We start from the raw sequence: 23424 nt of genomic DNA on the forward strand, positions 1-23424 counted from the left end.
TTGCATCCACCCAATTCACCGATTTTTAAAGCATGTTACAGAGTACACAATTTTCTTTGATAATGAAGCCTCTAACGAGTTCAAAATGCCGAGAGAGGAGGAGAAAAATTGTACGCATGGTGATATTAGGTTTGCCATAAACTGATTAAATAAATTGTCACTCTATTTTTAATACCACCGCAAATATAAAATTAAGTATATGGATGAAAGGGGGAATCCGTGAGGTTTAATGATTTGCAAATTGCATTAGATATTATTTCACCTGTTGGGATCATTGCTTACTAGAATCATTACTACTAGGTACCAGCTTAATTTGTAAAATTTAAAAAAAAATTTACGTTTTCTGTTGGAGTTTTCTGCAGTTAGGTATAACTAAATGACACATATAGCCAGACCTGGAAACCTCACGACTATAGTGATATTAGCCAATAGCTATATTTTTTCACAGTGTGATTTGTATATCATTACCTAGCAGTTTTATTGCGATATATCTAATCATACTTGAATTATTGGATTTGTAGGTACACATAATATAATAACTATGTATCTTCTAATTATCTTCGATCGGCATTTAAATCTTGTTGATTTCATCAGACACTCGGTATTGACGAAATACCTAGTCGTGATCGCCTTGGTTTAAAATCGAAATTTCACGAAATAGTCAATCACACTATTTGACATAATATAATACATATTATTTTTATAAGATTATTTATGATTGGTAATTTACTTTAATTTGCTTATAATTTTTCAGACAACGTATATAATATGTACATAATGTTATAAATCTAAGTCGTATTAAATAAGTCTTTAAAATAACTGAACCATATTATTATCAATAATGGCTTTGAAACGTAATACTAAAAGTACCTACATACATAAAATAAAACCGCTACTGTGCAAAAAAACACATTTTAAATGTCTTTTTTTCTAAAGCAATATGGCATCAGAAGAATAAAAAATAATATAGTAAAATCAGCAATGTATGTTTTTTGTCTTTTAATTTGTTGAAAATTACAAATTGGTACACACCGCAAATTATCGAAAATTGCGGTTGAAATGTCTGTGGACCCGTAAATATAGTTTTTACTAGTTGTTTTTATATCGTAAAAATAATGGCAACTATTAAAATATATTGTATTGCAACATTATTACACCAAACACAGCAATATTTGATTAAGATACAAAATATTCCAATGGAATTTTCAAAATTTTATATAAGTACAATAGTGAACTTTTAAATTATAAATTGATGACGTTCACAAGATAAGAAAAAATAAAGATATAATTGCATAACAGTCAGTATAAATAGCAATACATAAATTATAAAAACTAGAAGTAGGTACACCGAATGTGTTATGTACACCATTTATTCATTTCATAAGACCCTTAGAATTAGGGTTTTATGAAGTCATGTTTTAATGTAGGTACCCTCATTATTCTTTAGTTCCTTGTATAAGTTATAAGGGGTGGTAAACAACGCATAACGTACGCTTTATAGTTTGTAATAACGTTAGCTACTTTTCATATCTGTAATATGTTTCATATCTCGTCTTTCAACAGTATTTTTAAGAATGTATACATCTGATAAGAATGAATCTTCTTTCGTGATGCCTCATTCATAGTCCATGCATGTACACATTATAAAGAAAATGAGAAAATATTTCACGGTCAGCGTTGCCAACATACAATTTTTCTTGCCAGATGTAGCATTTCTGAATAGACATATCTTGCAAAATACGCTGGCGTATGGCGATAAATATAGCGTAGACACCGAAAATAGCTAAACATTTCTCACACAAAAGCTAGAATATTACAAAAATTTTCAGCGGCAATTTTCTTTGATGAAGATGATGCAATAGATTTGTCGGCAGATTCAAAAAGCGGCCTCGAAACAGTTTTAACCAATTAAACTATACATTATGAAATTATACCAAAATCTTCAAACAAATTGAGTAGAAAATATTATCCAAAGCATAACAAAATTCCTGCAATTAAAATCAAAGATACCTATAAATAATCACGCAAAAAGATACGTTAATATACTACTAATATTTTCATTTGTCATAATTGCCACTATCAACGATAATTATTTTTTATATTTTTTAATTATAAGAAAATCTAACGCCTTTTTCTGACAACTAGCATATTTTCATACCCTATCTGGAATATTTAATCACTGGCAGGTAGTTGGCATAGTTATAGTTATACTTCAATCTAAATACTAATCTTACTTTGAATAAAATTATTGAATGCTTTCCACTAAGATTTAATGCTTATAAACAAACATCAAGTGTTTTTTGTTTTAAAATTAATATCACTTAAGAATTAGTATTATTAACATCCTGATTTTAGAAAACCTACTATATAATTTGGTAGCTACATGTATATATTGTGACCTTAGATAATAAATATCAGGATAATATTAACGTTGTTGTCAATGAATTTGGCCACAATTGAGTGGGCTAAATATTATAGTACCTATCGCTTTTGAAAATAGGAGTCTTTATTGATGAAAATAAGCTTTATAATGTCGAATAAAGTACTGTTTTAGAAAAAAAAACAAGATAGTATTATCACGTTAACATATATTATTATGCTTTGCGCCAGTAACAAGAGATTTTCGGTTTACAAAAGATGTTCCCGTAGGTGGGTCAATAAGCACAATAGAAAAATCTATTATCGCGTTTTATGACTATGTATATTATATTTGTAATATAACTAATAATAATAAGATATAACAGTTTTGTTGATAGAAATAATTACGTCACACGTCACTAAGCAATCAAATAAATTGTCGTTTCTGAAACCATGCAAAGAACAAAACGATTTTATTTTTGAAACCTTACTTAATATTCATATTGTAAAAACATAGATAAACATTTTTTGTGAATCTTATATAAAAAATACATTTCAATTGGACACAATAATTTGAATAATGATTTTCATAACGCCTTTTATGTAATATTTACTGTTGATCAATATTGTTTTTTTTAATCTATGTATACAAGTAGAATAATTTTATACACGATATGCACAATATTTACTAACTGACCTATGTCTATTATGATTCAAATACATTATAGTGTTTACCAAATCTTCTCCATTATTACTAATATTACACTATCAGGATTATCACACTAGGCATTTCATTATAATATGAAAGAGTATTCAAATGGCCGAGCTTCAATTTTTAAGTTCAATAAAGAATGAACCTTTTAAAAATTAAAAATAGTTAATAAAATGATCATTGTTTATATATAATTTCCCCCCTACCGGCGATCCATTTTTGTTCGCTACAATTGTTGTATATGTAAGCCATGTGGAGCTAAAAAAAATGTTCACAAATACATTAAGTAGGTTCCTAGTAATTTTTATGAAGCTATTTTCATGAAGCTGAGTTTTATAAGTATATAATTAATTTTAATTAAAATAATCTGGAATATAATTATTAATAGCATATTTGCCGACTTTACTCTCATAAAACGTAAATTACTAACATTGATTTTTAATCAAGTGATATTATGCCGTTTAGTTATTTTGTATCCAACGTAATATTATTTCAGTACATTACATGTCACTATTTATTTTTTTTTAATATCAAATTATTTATTTTACATATAATGAACGTGACAAATTATAAATTCAAAGCGTTCGCGAAATGACAAAAAAAGTGTTAACAAAATAGAAATAAAAATACAGGGTAATATGAGTAAATAATAATTAATAATAAAAGTAGGTACATTTAAACACATCGAGTGAACGAGGTAGATAGACCATATCTTATAAACTTATAAAGCAACGTCCACTTAAACCAACCCTTACTTAAATGGAATATATCAATATCAAAACCGATTTCTTTGAACATAGTTATTGCCCTTCCAATTGGCATCACTAATTGAATGTTAGTTCTGCACCTTGGGAGAACAACCAACGGATACTTCCGATGTCTAAGATTATCAGAGACACACAACATTATACTGCAAAGAATGCTGGAGTTTCCAATCGATGTGTCAGATACTTTTTACCTTTATATTAATTATTTTTTCCGACCATATCCGATCCTAATAGGATCATATGGGCCTCCATAGAGTAGAGGTTTATATTAACAGATTTTGTTTTTTACGAGAAATTGATGTCAGCCACTTGCTCAACCTATTAGGTCCATACGACTCACACACAAATTGAAAAACAATATTTATACTTGACCCATGATTCGAACCTGGAACCCACAGCGTTATAGTCCAACGCTTAAGCCGCGCGGCCACCGTCCTTTTACGGGACATATTAATTGTCAATTTATATTTATTATTTTAACTTATTCTTGTACTAAATATGCCATGATATTGTATATTCAGTATAGTACAGTGACGAACAACCAGGAACCTTTGGTAAAATGTATTCATTCGCTATTTTTTTAAATGTATCATGTTAAAACATATATAATTATATATCGGTAGTGTTTTTACATTGTTGCCAGTGTTGTCCCCATACTGTGACTGCGATCTTACTATCAGTGTTACTAAGTTCCATCTTGTAAACGTGTGGAAAGTGACCAAGGTGTTTGGTATGTATCGTTTTTATTTTTAAATAATAATAGTATAATATCTAGAGCGCGATGCTCAATCGTCTGTCATAATTACAACAAAATTACAACAAAACACTATCCAGAAAGCCTTTCATAGTTATGATCGAGTTGTCTATGGTCCACCAGATCTGCAATAGCTTCGTTCTGTTTTTCTATTGAAAATAATACCATATATAAAAATTATATTTTTCATAATTTAGGTAAATTATTTTGTAATTGTTAAAGTTAAGTTAAGTTAAAGTAGTCTATGGTTAAGGATTCCTTATCTCTATAATCTATAGTTAACAGATGGATTTCGGCTATTTACCAATTTTTACTGTAAGTTTGTGGTAAGTATGAATTGAGCATTACGCCCCTAGATTCGGGTGAGAATATTATATCACAATATTCACAATACGCGAATGGTTAGAACATTGATCAATTTAACATATTGAGAAAAAAGGTTACCAATCACTGGATAGTGACTAGTCCAATGTCAACGATATCAGTTAGTATTTCGGTTGGTCAATGGCTCCCACCTGAAACGGTAATTTTTAATTGTCTTAATCTGCTTATTTTAAAAGTTTAAATATTTCGCCTATCTGTATACTATGTTTAATACAGTTTCATTTCCGGGCGTGAGAATTCTTTTATTCGTCCTAACTAAACGTCCTATAAAAATCCTAAAATAAACACAATTTTAATACCTTTTTCATTTTACTCCATACAAATAAGTGTAGGATGTTCATTAAATCAAAGGTAAAACTTAAGTAAACTTATAATAACATTGCATTTTTAATGAGTTTCGCTGCTGATATGATGACATAGTTTCAATAACATGTTTTAATGACATCCTGTTATTTGCATATGAAATATGCTTTTATTACCACGAAAACGTGGTAGAACTATTATTGGATGTTAAGTTTTTTTCCTTGCATAAAGATTGTGACTGTGACCTATAGCATACATGGCGAACCTTTTTGTACAAGAGTGACAAATTGTAGGCAAACATCTTTAAAAAAGTATTTTAGTCACTTGTCAGATAAATAAATATATTTATGTTTATAAAAACATACAAAAACAACGATTTATTTTAAATAGGTATCAGCTGAATGCAGAACTATTCTAACTCACATTTGAAATATTTCATAAGGGAGTTCTTTGAAACAACATACTTCAATTATTTATTATTTGAATATATAAATATATATTTCATATTAGTAGGATTATTGATCAACACAATGATGCACAAATGTGTCTATATAAATAATAAATAAGTTAAATAGGATGTTTCAAAGAACACTTCCGTAAAATATTTAAAATGTGAGTTACATTCTTTTTACAAAAATTACCTATATATTATTTTTATAATTTAGTGATGTACCGGTGTACATTTATTTATTCTCTCCCTTATCTGAAGACGCGAGGTATAGGTATAAATAGTAGCTCAATTAGGTTTTGAAAATACATATTGCATGATGTGATCCTGGCGGCCGGCCCATGACATTCGACCATTGTTAACGCCCTGTCACCAAGCAATTTGTTTTATTTTCATTTTATTGTTAGAATAAATTTTAATAAAAATGCTTTATTTGCAAGCAAACTGTACACGCAATGCAGTCAGTAGTAAGAATTCCATTACAAAATTGGGTCAAAATCGTTGATTGATAAGGTTTTTTTGTGTTTGAGATTTCTTTGCAAATAACCAGTTTTACGGCGCTCAATACGTTTCTAAAGCGACTCTAACTTTTATAATATCATCATTAATTATTTACAATCGATGTAATATAGAATTAAACTATGTAAAAATTATAAATTGACATATATGCACTATCAGTAGTTGACTGATTATTGCTGGATGATGAGTAAGTAGATACATCAATTTCTACAATTAATGATAAAAAAATAATAAACATTTTAAGTAGGTACTTCTTGTACAAAGTTTTGCATGTTTTGTATTATATGTTTAATAGACCAATTAATTTTATTTCGTAGTCAGGTCAATTGTAAACTTTGATGGCATTACTTTATTGCAATATGGTAAACTGTTTGTAGAAAATGATGATTGTTGCATATTGAAATGAATGGTAATAGTTTTAACGAAATACGCAATCGAAAATCTTCATTCATTGCGTACAGGTTACTGAATTTCATAACTAATTACACTACCTAGCACTACCATCGTAATTATAAATTCAGTGTCACGGCCTGACTATCGTCGGTCTTGGGTTCTATCTTAGGAATTCTTAGGATTGCCATAATTCATCAGGGTCAAGTCTGTAGGAAATATTTTACATTTTATGAGAATGTGTCTAGTCCAGAAAAATTTCCTTTAATAATATTATTATTTTCCACTGGTATTTATTTTGATGGAAAATATAACACCCTTAAATATTCCAGGTCAATATAGAAAGTCTATTCGTGCACATTGTATAAAAACTTTTCTAAAGTTTTATCGCAAAACTGTTTACAATCATTTACAAAAATTTAAAACGTTTCGATATAAATGTTCAATCTTTTTTTTTCCGCCGTGGATAGAAAAATTTCCATTTACAGATGTTATTTGTCTTGCTAGATCTTGAGTCTTAGCCATTAGTTAAAAATTGTCGCAATTAAGTATGGCGCCTATAGCATAGTGGTATATGTACATGGGCGCGAAGCCCGAGAGATGCAGGTTCGATTCCTGCTGGGTGTCTTACTTTTTTCAAAAGAGATTTTTTCTATTGGTTATAATATATTTTCTCAGAAGTGTTTTCAAAAATATGTATGTTCATTAATAGAACTATAGAGAATTGTAATACTATTACTGATCAATAATTAGATGAGTAGGTATCTACATTATTATATTATATTATATTATATTATTAAACGCATGAAATGTATTTTTATCAGAAAATCTATTGGTTCTATGCATCACCGTAAAATAAAAGGAAGGTATATTTTTTACTGCAACCATCTAAATATTCGAACAATTAAATTTTCCTTGCAAAACTGACCGAAAATATATCGCGATTTATCGTAAACATCACTAACATAGATCGATCTATTACCGAATTAAAGCCTCTCCAAGCAGAATTTATTTCTCTCGGTGCTATGAATAATTCCGCTGAATATATTATATTATTGAATTAGCGGGATTTTTTGGCTATCGAGACAGTTGGCCGTTGTGAACTGGCTCCATTAATAAACTACATGCAATTTTTGGATCAGACTTTTATGGAAAATTTGATGCTCTTGTTGTTTTTGGTAAATTTTATTGTTTGCTTGTAAAAAGAAAATACATTAGGTAAGGCAATTAAAAATTACCGTTTCAGATTGAAGTCATTGACCACTGAATTACTAAATGAGATCATTGCCATTGGTATATCCATTTCAGCATACCTAAGACAAAAATATGTTAAATACGAATAGGTATAATAAATTACCTTTGATTATACATAACTAAAGAAAATAATATAAATTACTTGAAATGAAATAGAGATTATAATCTATTTTTTATTGGACCACACCGTCAAGAGGTGAAGTATCTATCTGTTATTAATTTTATTAAAGACAATTTAAATTGGAATCGCTGTGTTAATAAGAAACACATAATACAATATAATATATATTTAATTTACTGTAATAACACATTTACTGCACAAAGTATTCAATACGTATCTGATATCAATATTATGGTAAATAAAAAACTGCAATTATTAATTTACAAACAAAATAAATAAATGAAATGAGCTTTTATTGAACCACAAAAGAAAGTTTATTATTTAAACCGATGTTTACCAATGACATGTCGTGTAATACGGTCTTCCTATCACAGTTTCATAAATAGGTACTATTAATCTGGTTTCTAATTTATGTAGCGATTTCAATTGAAATTAGTACGTTTTCTTTTATTATGTTATGTCAGAGGAAGTTCAATAATTTGTATGTGTTCAGAATCTGTCTGACAACTCCTTAATCAATAGCAGTTTTAATGATTCTGCAAAATAGGCTGGTAAACTAAATATCAAATTTAAAAATCTTTTCATTCTAAAATATTTCAGCAGCAGTCACAATAGTCGTAAATACTGCAGAGAGAATCCGATCCCTTTTACCATCAAGCGAAAAAAAAATCACTAACTACTTAAGTGATAATTTTCGGTGCAGTGATAATCTGGGGGGGGGGGGGGGCGGATTAATGACTAATGTCTCGTAAAGCATATCGACAACACTGAGGTTTTTTTTTGCGTTTTTATTTGGAAACTGGTCACGAGGAATGTAATAATGAAGAACGTTTTACACTAAAAACAAATAATTTTCTAATACACTGGATTCGATTTGCCATTTTATTTATATACACGCAACTACCGGTGCGTATTGAACGTACAGGAGATCTGCGCACTAGCCCAATACTTTTGGCACTGGTTAACCCGTTAAGTCTGATAATATTTTCAATAATTATTTGTTAATTAATAATGAATTTGATTCGATTACCTTCTTTTCTTTCATTAATTTTACTGATTATTTTGATCAAATGCAATAAAACAATCTGTTTATTTCACTAACAACTCTGAAGTAGTTCCACTATTCTTAGGAAAATATTTTACAAAAGTAATATAATAATTTATGTCCATTCCATAATAATAAGGTTATGATCTGACATTACTATATTATGCGACTTTGAATAACTGCGTCTCTACCGGCGATATTAATAATATTGTGAATGTTTCAAAAAGGTTAAAAAGAGCATATTTCCAATAAATTGTCAAGAAGTGACATCATTATTATTTAAAGTGAATAACGATATAAGTATAACAGAATTATTTTAAAATAAACAAATTTATTCTTGTATTTTGTGGCACTGATGTTTAATTTATTTCTCAGAAAAAATATTTATTTACACTTATTTATTGAACATATAATCCGATTGATGTGTAGCGAAATTCAAGGATACAATTTGATGTAATAAAAAGACATAAAATATATATAAATAATATAATTATATATTCGATTAACACGTTTTTCATATAAACTTGCGCTTTAAAAGCTGCTACAAATATATACAAATAATATTATTTCATACATCCGATATAAATTTACACGATAGCACGAGAAATTTAGTACCTATTTTATAATAAATATTTAAGTAATACTTCTTGAGGCGAGTTTGGGTAAACAGATCAGAGTGTATTTTTGGCGTGTAACGAAGTTGCGCGCGCAAATGTAACGTATTGATTTGGCATGGGACGAAAGTTTTGCCCGCCGATGCAACATAATTTATTTTACGCGGCGACGTTCGGGTGTTCTAAATGCTGAAGGTTTGTGATTTTCAGCTGTGATATTGAGGGCTGTAGCTTGGGCCGGTTGGGTAATGACTGAATGTTGCAACTTTTATTATGATTATTCAATTTTAATTTCGGTCTCAAGCGTACATGCGCATGCGCATAGTCGTTCAATACAAGCAAGTATACAGCACGTGTTGTAAACATAACCAATATTGTGTCATAAAAATATATAATATGTTTATAAACAAATTTCTGGAGACTAACATTCTACACTGTTAATTTATATTCATAAAGCTTTATTTATTTGTGTATTGAGTGTATATTTATTTTTCATTGTAAAGGTTGTGTATCAAGATTTGAGGCTATATTTATGTACGTATTATTTATGAGAAAAATTATATAAGTGGACACATTGACGCCAGTAGATGTGTTCATAGCAAAAGTTGGGAAATGCCAAACTGCCAGCAAGTCCCATCTGCTGGCCTCCCCGTGGCGACCTCCGAGCAATGCAGCGTACGCTGTAGCTAACAGCAGGGGGCGAAGGGCGAGTGACCGGCGCCATAAAACTGGCCTTCTGGCTAAGGGAAGGAAATCCCCGACAGAAAAACCTGGTCGAGCCGACCTTCAGGGCCCTCGTGGCTCAGGCCTCGGGAGCGCTGGGCTAATCACCTTGCCTCCTTAAACGAAACAGATTAACAAAACACCTACACAGCAGCCTCGGACGACAACCGGCTCTGTAAAACGACGACCTTGCATGGAAATGGACAATGAAACAGGTAGAGTAATCCTCTCTAACAACTCGAGTATGCGCATTGGGACATATAATGTTCGCACCCTGCGTACCCCCGGAAAGGACCTGCACGCCACACGCATCATGCACACCTATGGTGTGGACATCCTAGGGCTGAGCGAAGTGCGCTGGAAAGGAGCCGGGAGAAAGTTGATTGAGGGTTACTCTATTGTCTACTCAGGTCAGGAGCAATACCATCGCCAGGGAGTGGCAGTGTTGATGTCAAAGAGAACGGCCCGTTGCCTCGTGAAATGGGAACCAATCTCGGAGAGACTGATACGTGCCTCCTTCAAGACGCCTGGTAGCTCCTTGACCGTCTTTCAGTGCTACGCCCCCACTGAGGATGCCGACGCGCAGACAAAGGATGCTTTTTACGATTCTCTCCACGCGGCAGTCTCCGCCATCCCCCGAAGAGACCGCGTGATTGTAATGGGGGATTATAATGCGAGAGTAGGAGCAGACCCGGTGCTTGGCCCCACGGTGATGGGACGACACGGCCTCGGTGACCCCAACGATAATGGTGAGCGGCTCGTAGAATTCGCCACTCTGAACGAGCTTGCAATCGGAGGCACTGTTTTTCCCCACAAAGACATTCACAAATATACGTGGACGTCTCCTGATGGACGCACGAGGACGCAGATTGACCACTTCTTATACAGCTTGAAGCACCGAAAGGAACTTCTCGACGTGCGTACTTACAGAGGCGCCGATATCCATAGCGATCATGAGTTACTTATTGGAAACATCCGAGTAAAACTCAGTCGCCAGGCGAGGCCTCCAAAGTGCGAACGAATTGACGTTGAGAAGCTCCGACGCCGAAGAATTCGGACCGACTTCGAAACTGCTGTACGAGATAGTGTAGATCGTATCTACGAGCGGCACAAATCTGAATCCGACCTCATTGAGGCGGACTGGAGCCTCATAAAGAGTGCGATTGTGTCGTCGGCTCGTATCGTCCTTGGTACCAGAAGGAGTGAGCAGCCAAAGTGGATGTCTGACGAAACGTGGGTTGAAATTGGTGAATGAGCCAGGCTGAAAGCCCTGAGAGACGAGGAGAGAGACCCCGACCGAACCGAGGACCGCCGGACTGACTACCAGACCCAAGACAGGGTAGTCAAACGATCCGTGCGGTTGGACAAGCGCAATTTTATGAACCGGCAAATTGAAGCGGCAGAGGAGGCAGCAAGCAGAAATGACACCAGGAAACTCTTCCGAATCACCCGTGAAGTCTGCGGCAGGCGACCACCGACTCCCGGAGCCATTCGTGGTCCCAGTGGAGCAATAGAGTCTGACGCAGAATGCGTCAAGAAGATTTGGAAGAATCATTTCTGCGGAGTGCTGAACCGCCCACCCCCCTTGGATCCCTTTGACATATCTGCGGAAGCTTTACTTTTGGACATTCCCCGAGCGACCGACATTTCCGATTGCCCGCCCACGCACACCGAGATAAAATCGGCTGTGAAAAGGCTCAAGAACGGAAAGGCACCGGGGGGAGACGGGATTCATCCTGAATTCCTCAAGTACAGCTTGAGCGCAATCCTGCACCCTATGTTTCATCTGATGACAAAGGTGTGGGAAGAAGAGCGCTGCCCAAGGGACTGGGTGAACGGTGAAATCATCACACTTCTTAAAAAAGGTGACCCTCTAAGCTGCGACAATTACCGAGGCATTACGCTACTCAGTGTTCCGGGAAAGATTTTGGCAAACATCATTTTGATGAGAATAAGGGACCCAATAATGCACGTCCTCAGGAAAAACCAAGCCGGGTTTCTACCTGGTCGAGCGTGTGCAGACCAAATCCACAACCTTCGATGTCTTCTCCAGCAGAGCCATGAGTTGAACAGTCCGATGGCCTGCTGTTTTGTGGATTATGAGAAGGCTTTCGACAGTCCGCACCGCCCCTCCCTCTGGATGATACTGGGAGCATACGGGATCCCTCCCAAGATCATTGCCATAACCAAAAGCCTGCACGAGAATAGCGAATGCTGTGTCAGAATTGGAGACACTGTCACGGAATGGTTCGGGGTCACGACCGGAGTCAGACAGGGTTGTGTCCTTGCACCGTTTCTCTTTATCATTCTCTTTGACTTCATACTACGGAAGTCAATACCACCCGACCGAGGCATACCTGTTACCCCCACGGTGAAGCTATGCGACCTGGAATACGCCGATGATGCTGTCCTATTCGACAACTCAATCGAGGGCATTCAAGAGACAATCGACAGGTTGCATAACAACTCCTCTCGCGTTGGTTTGAAAATCAACGCGAAGAAAACCAACGTCTTGTGCAATAGCACCTGTCCTGATCCAGATTTCCCTCTGATTAGCGATGGACAGAGCATCGAGAGCGTCGACAGCTTCAAGTACCTGGGGGTACACATCACGGGAGATGGCATTTTGCAGAAAGAGCTCGCTATCCGAATGGGAATGGCTGGAGCAACATTCAACTCGATGCGAAATGTCTGGGACTCACGATTGTACTCGGTCAAAACCAAATGCCGCCTATTCGACGCTTGCATTCTGACGGTGCTGCTTTACGGTAGCGAATCATGGCACCTTACGAAGGCTCAGAGCAACCGTATAATGAGCTTCGAAAACAGATGTTTGCGACGAATACTGGGTGTGCGGTGGTATGACTTTAGGAGCAACGAGGAGATAAGAGAACGTACCAAGCAGCCTCTCATCACGCTGAAAGTGAAGAGGCGACGTTGGACCTGGCTCGGCCACGTGCTGCGGATGCCAGAAGAGAACTTTAACCTGGCTTGCCTGTTCTTCAAGCCGACCGGATTCCGGCGTCCTGGAAGGCCGCTAAATACAATCTACAGAGTGTATACGGCGGAGCTACGGGATGCTGGTTTGACCTGGAACGAAGCAAGAAGACTGGCGAGCGACAGGGATTCTTGGAGGCGCCGCGTGGTGTCCATATGCTCCAGTTAAGGGGCGGATATGGGCAAAGAAGATCAATAAATTAATAATTTTTTTGAATGTTGAGTTGGTAAATAATTCAAACAATGGTATGTTGTAAATTTACAATATTTAGACACTTCATACACAAAAATACATATTTTTACAGTTTAGGATAATATTTGTCGTATATCCCATGTCAATTTATTTATTAGCGGTTTATAATAATTGAAGACAATAATAATTATTATGTTTCATCACAAAAGCCAACATCACGTTAGAGTTAAGCCATTAAATAGGCTATATTCTACTTGTGATTTGTAATAAATTATTATTGTTAACGAAAATAGTTGTAGAGTCATCTGTTTAAGCAAAGATGGTCGAAATAGCGGTTTGAAAAAATTTTCAAACACAGGTTTTGAATTTTTTTTTTGTTACGCCAAAGAAGTATAACTTCTAACGCGCGTATATAAGTACACACACCGATTTTTTTTTTATTAGATTTTCTTTTGTTTTCTTGGATTTATATAATACCTATATTTTAATTGGTTCACTTTTTATCCAACTATACCTATGTAATAGTGTTGTATTTAATCAATTCGTATTGAAAGTACACTACACATAGTATACATGTCGGTAAAATTATATGAAAGCTGGCATGGTTAATTACTTTTTTGATATATATTTACCAAACGGCCGAAGACCCTAGTGTATGTACTAGTTTTTAGATTAGTTTATTTGAAAAATATATTAATTCTAGGTATATTACTTATTATAATCACATCATACCAAAATAGCAATCTAAGAAGTGACGCAACTACTTAGTGAAATTTTATAAACTATGCATACTTCATATAAAACTAATCACATTTTGAGATTCTCAAAAATCCAATAGGTGAATATAATGAAAAAAAAAATGATTCAAATGACCACCAAAAGTACTCAAATAAGAAATATTTTGTGGCAGTTGGACCAGTGGTGTACTATTAAAGTGAAGAGTGGAGGGCCATTGCTTTAATAATCCTAATAACCACCCATTTGAACCTCAATTTTTTAATGCCTGTATTAAAAAATCGTTTTTTTTTGCATTTCACGCTATGTTGGCTGAGTATGAAATTAAGATAATTTTCACGTGATTCAAAATGATCTATGATTAATATTGATAATACCAGAACGCGTTCAGACATGGAGAAATAATTTCTTCACAGGAGTAATTATTAATATTTAAGAAGAGGTAGTATATCCAAGTATTAGATTCTGGAAACAGAAATAAAATGCTGGATTGAACATAAAATTGGCAAGAAATAATATGTTTATCGGAATGAAAAAAGCGATCGTGATTTAAACCAACATTTAAAGACATATTTGCATTAATTACATGTGTATATTTTGTATGATGTATCTATACTGTATGGTCACGGACTCTCACTCATACGGCATGTAGGAAAATTAAGGCTTGCGTATTAAGGGATTTAATGGGAACGTAATTATGTATAACTTTGAACTGGTGTCAAAAATCTTATATATTGTGCGGAAACTGGATTTTTAGACTATATACTATGAAATGATAAGTGATATAGATGTCTTTGATTAATAATTATAAAGGGGAAAAGATGGTTAAAAAATTTGAGTCAGTGGTTTAACTGAATTGGCGAATTACTTTTCAGTCACAATGAATTGGGGGAAATCTAAACAAAATATTAAACATAGATGCATGCTTTGCCTACTGATTCTCTAAATGCTGGTTGTCCAAATTCGAAAGAAAAAAATGCCAATCTCTGTTGCTAACGAATTATATACCACTATTTACTTATCCATAGACTATACGCTTTATAACTTTGCACTTTTGCACTTTTTTACTGCACTGATACGCCTCTTCGACTGATTGCTTCGCATTAAATTAGATCAAATGATATTCACTTGTATTAATATATGTAGTAATAAATAAATAGGTAATCTATTTAATAAAATATATTACGGATTGCAAAGATATGGAGTGACAACTCTACATTTATCATAAAAAAATGTTCTAAAACGGTGTTGAAGGTGGAAATATATTTTTTAAATTATTAATTATAAGAGTAAATTATTCTCAGAAAGAATATCGGAAAACCATCTTGACAAAGAGAACTTACCTTACATACCTAATAAAAACTGCTCATGCACATTATGAAGACTACAAAAATAAACGACTTGTCTCTGCTATTAAGTATTAAAGAAAAATTATAGAACAGCTTGAAATTTGTGAATTATCAAAATAAATTGCAGGGCGAGGTTTACAGGTTTACATGTAATCCACGAAGCGCCGCTAGCGGCCGACTGGAGTCTCTAGCGGTCGCGCTACTTTTGTGACATTATTTTTCGTTACGCCTGTGCGATTTTTCGTAACGAATCTACCCGGGAGGTCAAGACAAAATCATGAAGACCACATCTTCCGAATAGGAGCAGACGCATTCTGTTTTATGTATATTGTACATGCTAGTGATTCCAAGTTTTACTATACTAATAAAATCGATTTTTATTTTGCAGTCAGAAACTTTTGCTATGACTTACGGTTCGCGTCGGCGTATTGAATATGTGAGATTGTCATAAAGCAAATTCAAGGATAAGTTATTCAATAGACAGACCGAGTATGACATTTTGAGACCACCATCTTTAGAATGCCGAGATTCGAGATCAACAAACTACCTATTCACGCTTTGAGACGTGTGGTCACCGTGCTTTTGAATTCATCTGTTATTCACCGGACAACTTGACTACTAAGTTACTAGAGTATCGCAAGAATTAATATGACATGCTAATACGATAATAAATTCACATCTGTTTTTGAATATATATTTATTGGGTGATATATATTTGTTTGTGTTGTTTATTGTTGTCAAATTATATTAATATTCGATTAATCGAAAGTGAAAACACACGTTATTAATACGTACGGTCAACCTTGATATAAATTATACTTATCTATTTATTCTTAACGGGTTTTTTATAACATTATTTATTTAAATAAAATATTAAACTAAAAAAGTAAAAAATGAAAATATAAGTATGAAATGGGGGGAAAATATCCCTCTTTTTTATTGTCGTATTCTAGTATAATATTACATATTTATGAGTGAGCATCTATCTCATTATCTTTGTTTTATTTATTCAAATTAAGTGCGTAATGATTATAGTCCAGGATAATTTTTGCGAGATTTGAATTAAGATGGACGCAAATACCGCTGCGAGACCGTGTATACTATATTATTATATTTTAACTGTAATATCTTAAAGAGTTGAACTAACCAAATAAAACATAATATATTGTATCTACTTAATCCAGATAATTTAATAACGTTTAGAACCGGTATCGTCCGCGCAGAAGGTCGTTGTCAACTGATTTAATTCAGGTTAATTGACAACGTCCTTCCAACCGGGCGAAGCCGGTTGTGATAATAATTAAATGAACTAACTACATATTTAAATTATGTAATTTTTGATGGTTTACAATGTTTACATTATTATACTAAAAAAATATCTGAATATCTACAAATCACCAATAAAATTAACGACGGTGAAATAAAATAGCTAAATAATCTAAGTAAATGTAGGTAAATTTAAAAAAACATACCTTAAAAATTAGGATTTTTTTTAATATACCAGTTAAAACATTGCTTTAGAATTTACAATATTATGTACCCACTTATAATTATATTAAATTCACATTTATTTTTATAACTGGCTTTAGCGCGAGTGAATTATGGCCAAAAATAATACATTAAAAACCTCCTAAACCTTTTAGAAGCTTTGCTTTCGGTTCGGAATTTTCAAGATTATAAATCTAAGGATCTATCGCCGTTTTCAGCGTTTGGTTTCGGCTCAATTTCCAGCTCTGATTAGGATTGAGAGAGTTTCGTTCTTTTCCTTGTCGTGTAAGACATCATTATCCACCCGACATGTGTCCGCATCACGTGGTTTGTCAAAATGTTAATATTATATACAATGTTATCCCTACATTCTTTTCGGGGTTCTGGATTATATTCCCAAACCTCTGTGTAAGCTTTTAGTAATCATTTATTACTTTATTATAATGTTAACTATACAATTATATGCTTTTTAACCTAATAATATATTCAATGGATGTTTATGGGTTCAATAAATACACATTAAGTGTCATCTTAATACTGATGGCTATCTTACGGTCATTGTGGAACGTAACCAATTAATGAAGACGGTTATAGTAGGTATTATATTATTTGGTTTTAAATTGTAATGTTTTAAATACTTATCTCCTTTATTGAGTATGTACTTACCTGATATAATAATTATTATTAATTCGGTATGTTGTGTTTCGTTATTATATCAGTATATAAAAAATTGAGTTAATAAACAAGAGTCGTTACGTCTTTTTCGTGGTTAGGTACTGGCGGTAAGTAATTACTAGGCCTGGAAAGCAAAAGTTAAATACTTGTTTAAATACGAAACTGGTTTCGGTTTTTTTGAACTTTTCTACTTTTGCTTTCAACCGCTTGCAAATGACGCGAACGCTTCAGGTACTGTTACCGATAAAAACTTCACGCCAAAATATTCTTTACTGCGCGTAAAATATAATATGTATAAGCGCGTATAATTGTTTTATTGGGATTTATCCACGACATACCGTATGGGTAATTCCTTTTGAGTCAACTTCCTTCCTTATGTTTCATCTGAGAACTTCTTTTCACAAACAACACGTTGGGCATTTTTAAAGAATTACTTATTTATCAATGGTATCGTTAAACGGTAAAACCCCTACAGTAAATATAAAATAGTAAAATATCATCAGACCATGATGTATGAGTAAGTTATAGATTCTGATGTAAAAAAATCTTTGTTATTGTAAAAAATGTTTCAAAAGAAAATTCGAACCAAGTAAAATAAATAAAATTATCAGATGCCATATAAAGTTGTATTGAGTCTCATTCTTATGATATGCTATCCCCTAGCGGAGGTCGGCTAACAGCAGAACAATCTTAGCCTTATCATCTGCTACCTAGATCAGTTTAGTGGGTCTGCACGCGTACCAATTATGGATGTTCTTAAGCCACGAAATGCGGCGTCGTCCTCTGCTGCTCTTACCGTTTCATTGTATGATTTATTAAGTACCTAACTATAATCCGTAGTATATATACCACAGTTGAACGTGTATAGTCCTTGAAAATGCCGAAGGGTGAAACCCAGGCGCTCAAAACGATTCAAATAAAATAGTACAAGACTTAAATCATTTTTAATTTACCACGTAGGTACCTGCCCTCTTGATCTCGTTGATTTGATTGTTCAAATTTATCATCAATGTATAAAAAATCAATAACAAACCTTACTTATTAATAAATTATCATATCTTATAAGTACGTTGATTTCGGTTTTTTTAGCTGAAGTTCTCTAAACTTAGTAAGTTAATTAAACTTTTGCCTTTTTCGAGAACTCGAGTACGTATCCATATTTTTTGTCGAATAAAATCAAGTCACCAATAAATAATTATCGCATTCAAATGTCGTTCGTCATTTTACCCTACCTTACACTTACGCTCACCTTTTTTGCGTATTTTAAAAGGTAATACTTATACTCAATCTCGTGCAAATAAAGATATAGATTTTAATTATTTACATACAGCTCAAATTGTGTCGATTCACATTATTATGACATCAGTCATGACTCATCCTGTCATCAAGCTATCACTCAGAAATCAATTTAAGTAACAAAACATTTTGATATGTATACCTATATAATATTATATTATGTAGAAACCAAATTCTGTATTTAGAATATTTTAAATTATGAAAAATATACGTGTGTATTCTCCTGTCATAAAAGATTACATTTTTACAAAAATATAGCTAAAAGTATTTTAAGATATAATACACAAACTACTGTGTACGATTTTTCAAAAACTCCATTTTATAATGTATTTATGCACAAATTAATAGTTTTTACATTTTTTTAATATTGTCATTCTTGGAGAATCTATCGCGCCAAAGTTAGATTTTGATCTAATTATTTTATTTAAATACTAAGTTATTTTAATTATTTCGATAATTTTGTGGGTAATGATAGATTTAATTAATCCAAGCAAATTTCGTGTTTAGAATAATCTGGAAAAATCACGACAAAAAAGCTATGTTTTTATAAATACTTAAAGTATAATATGAAAGGAACTGAAATCAAAATGTGTCAATTTTTGTAATATTTATATGTGATGTGTATGTAGAAGAAAACATAAAAATAAAAATAAATATGAATAAGTATATTAAATTATTTTAACGTACAAAGTAATACCTAATCAATGGAATCAATTAAATTGTAAATATTACGGATAAAATTATTTTTAATTATTGAATTGGCACATACGTGGTTTTACATAAATTTTTTGTCAATTCAACATATTTTGAAACTATTATAACACTGTTTAACGTTATAAAGTATAAATATAAGTGTTGTCTTTGGACTACTTTGAAATTAACAAAACATTAAAAATATTATATAATAATAATATGTAGTATGTACATGCTTTTAGATTCTATTAACATATTATTTTCATTGTGTACTTCCTTGTTATAATTAGTCTACCCTGTATTGGGTTAATAATATAAATTCTCAAAAGTTATGGCTGTTGGCTTGCACGAAGAAAATGTCTCAGGAAATATGGAATAGACTCTATAATCATCAGTTTTAGACAATCAACAGAGGCTACAGTACACTGGAGCAGACTAAAAACCTACAGAGTACGATGGATGGATATATACATGAAAACCGCAAAGTAGGCTTACAGATAATTAATTTATTATAGACAAATGTACTCATAACCTTTTGTGCTGACCCAAATTCATCAATATCATTATATTGGGATGGTCAACAATTACGTCTATCTCGGAGAATAAACGTCTATTGTTGGAGATAATATCTATACTGACATGGAGCATATTTTAATTAACCTGTCATTGTACTTGTAACATAAAGGTTTATTTTTATTTGTACTACCAGTGTTCATGTATGCATGGAAAAAAATGGATCGTTAATTGATGCAAAAAAAAAACTAACGGCAGCGTAATTTCATATGGAAATATGCATGTTAGACATAACACTAAAATACCACAAAGAGGCATGGAGGCAGACAAGAGGACATGGTGTCTTAGAAATCACCGAGTTGATGACGTGGTCGTGGCAGCACTGGCTCGAGCATGACTGATGGTGATGATGATATTGCATTTTTCCTCTGTTAATTTTATCTTAATTTTTTGTGTATATAAAAAGTTTTTAGTTATAACGTATTTTCATCTAACCTCAAATTGAAATTCAAATTTTAACCGAGTATATTGTTTTGAATTTTTAGAAATATTAAATGTTTAATGTATTTTTTAAGTACTTACCTGTTTTCCACTTTTTAAAGCTGATACATTTTAAAAACTTGTTTTAATTATAATTATTGATTTAATATAGCCACTCGACATCACTTTAATCACCTTTTCATAATATACTAGTAAAATTATTGATAATAAATACATATGTAAATGTTTTTTTAAATCACAGTGTTGAAAATAATAGGATACGGTATACTATAATCATCATATAAATAGTATAAAGTGATGTTTCTGAGATTATAACTAAACGGTTAATATTATGACGTTTTATTAGATATTTTTAAACATGTGAAATAGATATTTTTTTTACATTGTGAATGAAATGAATCTCATCTTTACTCACTCAAGACACACTCTTCGTCATTGATACTAATTATATTTATTATCACAAATAAGGTACTAAGAATACACAGTAATAACATAACTAAAAAGTAATCCCATAAGAGATGTTAGATTCCAAATTGACAAAAGTCCCCAAAAGCTCATAATAATAATATTAGGTATGTACGTAAGTATTACTATGATAGAAACTTTGCATAAATAATGTCATGGTTATGCTGACTTATGTGAGAAGGGTAATTGGTTAACGCATTCAGTTGAATGAATAGTATATAATATATATAATATAGCTAATAGGTATCATGCTCATGAATAACAACCCAATAGATCGAGTTGTTCGCGATTATTATTATTATTAGAATAACTTACACCATTCGGTCGCCACAATATATATATAACGGCGGATGAAAGAGAAACTTAAATGTATGATAACATTTTAACAACGCCCATATAATTGTATCATAAATTCGCGCGAACTAGTTACCTGTTGCGATTTTTTCTCCGTTAATAATAATACATTGAAGCCTTTTTCTTTGCCGAGATGATTATTGTAGGTACTTACTAAAAACAGTATCACCTTCGGTATGGAAATAATAATATACTATATTATAGACTTCCAGGTGGGTGATAAGACCACACTGATAAGTGGAACGTGGAGGATGTCTGGCAATGAAATTTTGATGAGTTAATGCACATATTATGTTGTAGGTATGTCCAGTTATAAATGTTTTAATCGATTGAAAATCGAAGGTGACAATAAACATAGATAATATGTATTTCCAGGGATTTTCTTGTCATGTAACGCGGTGGAACGGCGTTCCGGCACCTTTTTACAGTATTTTTAACGTTTCAAAAGCAATTAGATTAGACGAAACAGTGTTCACGATTGCATAGTACCTACAAGCTAATTTTCCTGAATCATCTCATATGAAAAGACATGCCCTGAAAAACTATCACGTTTGATATAAGTATGCATTCTATTACCAATTCTTCAAGTGAATGTGAACGCGAATTTTCACAAATGAATCTAATTATTACCCCAATAAGAGCTTCGTTGAAGACCGACACAATTTCGGCACTTTTGTACATCAAACTTAAAGGACCACCTTTGTCACTTTTCGATCCTTCAAAATACGTTGATCGGTGATTACTCAGTGGAAGATATTCGGCCATAAACTCTAACACTAAGAAAAGGAATCGAGACGATTTGCCAGACGAAAATTGGACTGAACTTTGGAAATCACCATGTCCCCCATAAAGGGCGAGGGCTCTAGCCCGGGGGATCGACCAGATAAGTGAGATAAACGTACATCACGAATTTGCTCTAATCGTAAAAATATCGCCCGAGGCGCTAATTTCCTTCAGGCGTATTAACATTTTAAAATATGTGGATGTAAATTGCATTTTTTGGTTGTTTGTTGATACACTGAATAGGACCCTTAATTTTACATCGAACACCATTTGAAAAATGATACCGTAGAACGTCACGCTGCCTTTAACCTTAGTGATAGGTAGGGGGCCCACCAAAGTTCCTGGACTGGGGGCCCGCTTCAGGATGTGGGGGCCATGGAAATCACTATATCTTTTATTCAAGTATACGATGTTTTTACAATTTTATTTTTTACAACTTTAGTTGTTTGTTTGTTTAATTTTTTATGCACTTCATGGCATAGAAAAAGTTGCTTTAAATGATATTTGAATATAATTTTCTTTAGTAGGTAAGACGTTTGGCAAGAAGTGAGTTCCGGCACCTTTTTTGTTTAAAAAAAGCCCTGTTATTTCGATAGATAATGTCTCGTTAAAAAGGATAGTTAGGATGCACAATATTTTTACACCTTACTTATATTCGATTAGTAGGTACATGTAAAACTGTATACCCAATAGCTGTGTATGCAATGTACTAACCCAGTGGTCGGCAAACCGCGGCTCGTGAGCCCCACGTGGCTCTTTGGCCCCTTGAGTGTGGCTCTGCCACAAATAACCACGTACGGGCCAAAACAGTGAAAGATAGAACAGTCAAAATGTCTTCGAATATAACCAACCAGCAAGTCGAAGATCTTAAATTGGTTTCTGCTGTATCAATAGCAGTTATATTATTGATGAGAACCTGGAATCATGCCTAAAATTAAGAACAACACATACAACCTGACTTTCCCAAACTTTTCAAGGAGATGGAGGGCC

The 23424-nt window shown here is 33.0% G+C and overlaps 1 protein-coding gene across 1 annotated transcript in view; it reads left to right on the top strand.

Annotated features, from left to right (window-relative positions):
• LOC147079917 (uncharacterized) overlaps window positions 1-23424 on the top strand; it is a 340094-nt gene that overhangs the window by 1087 nt on the left and 315583 nt on the right. The window lies entirely within an intron of this gene.

The sequence above is a fragment of the Rhyacophila brunnea genome, unplaced genomic scaffold, assembly GCF_057557595.1.
Source record: "Rhyacophila brunnea isolate RB1 unplaced genomic scaffold, BYU_Rbru_1.0 scaffold_1, whole genome shotgun sequence".
In the NCBI taxonomy this organism is placed as follows: domain Eukaryota; kingdom Metazoa; phylum Arthropoda; class Insecta; order Trichoptera; family Rhyacophilidae; genus Rhyacophila; species Rhyacophila brunnea.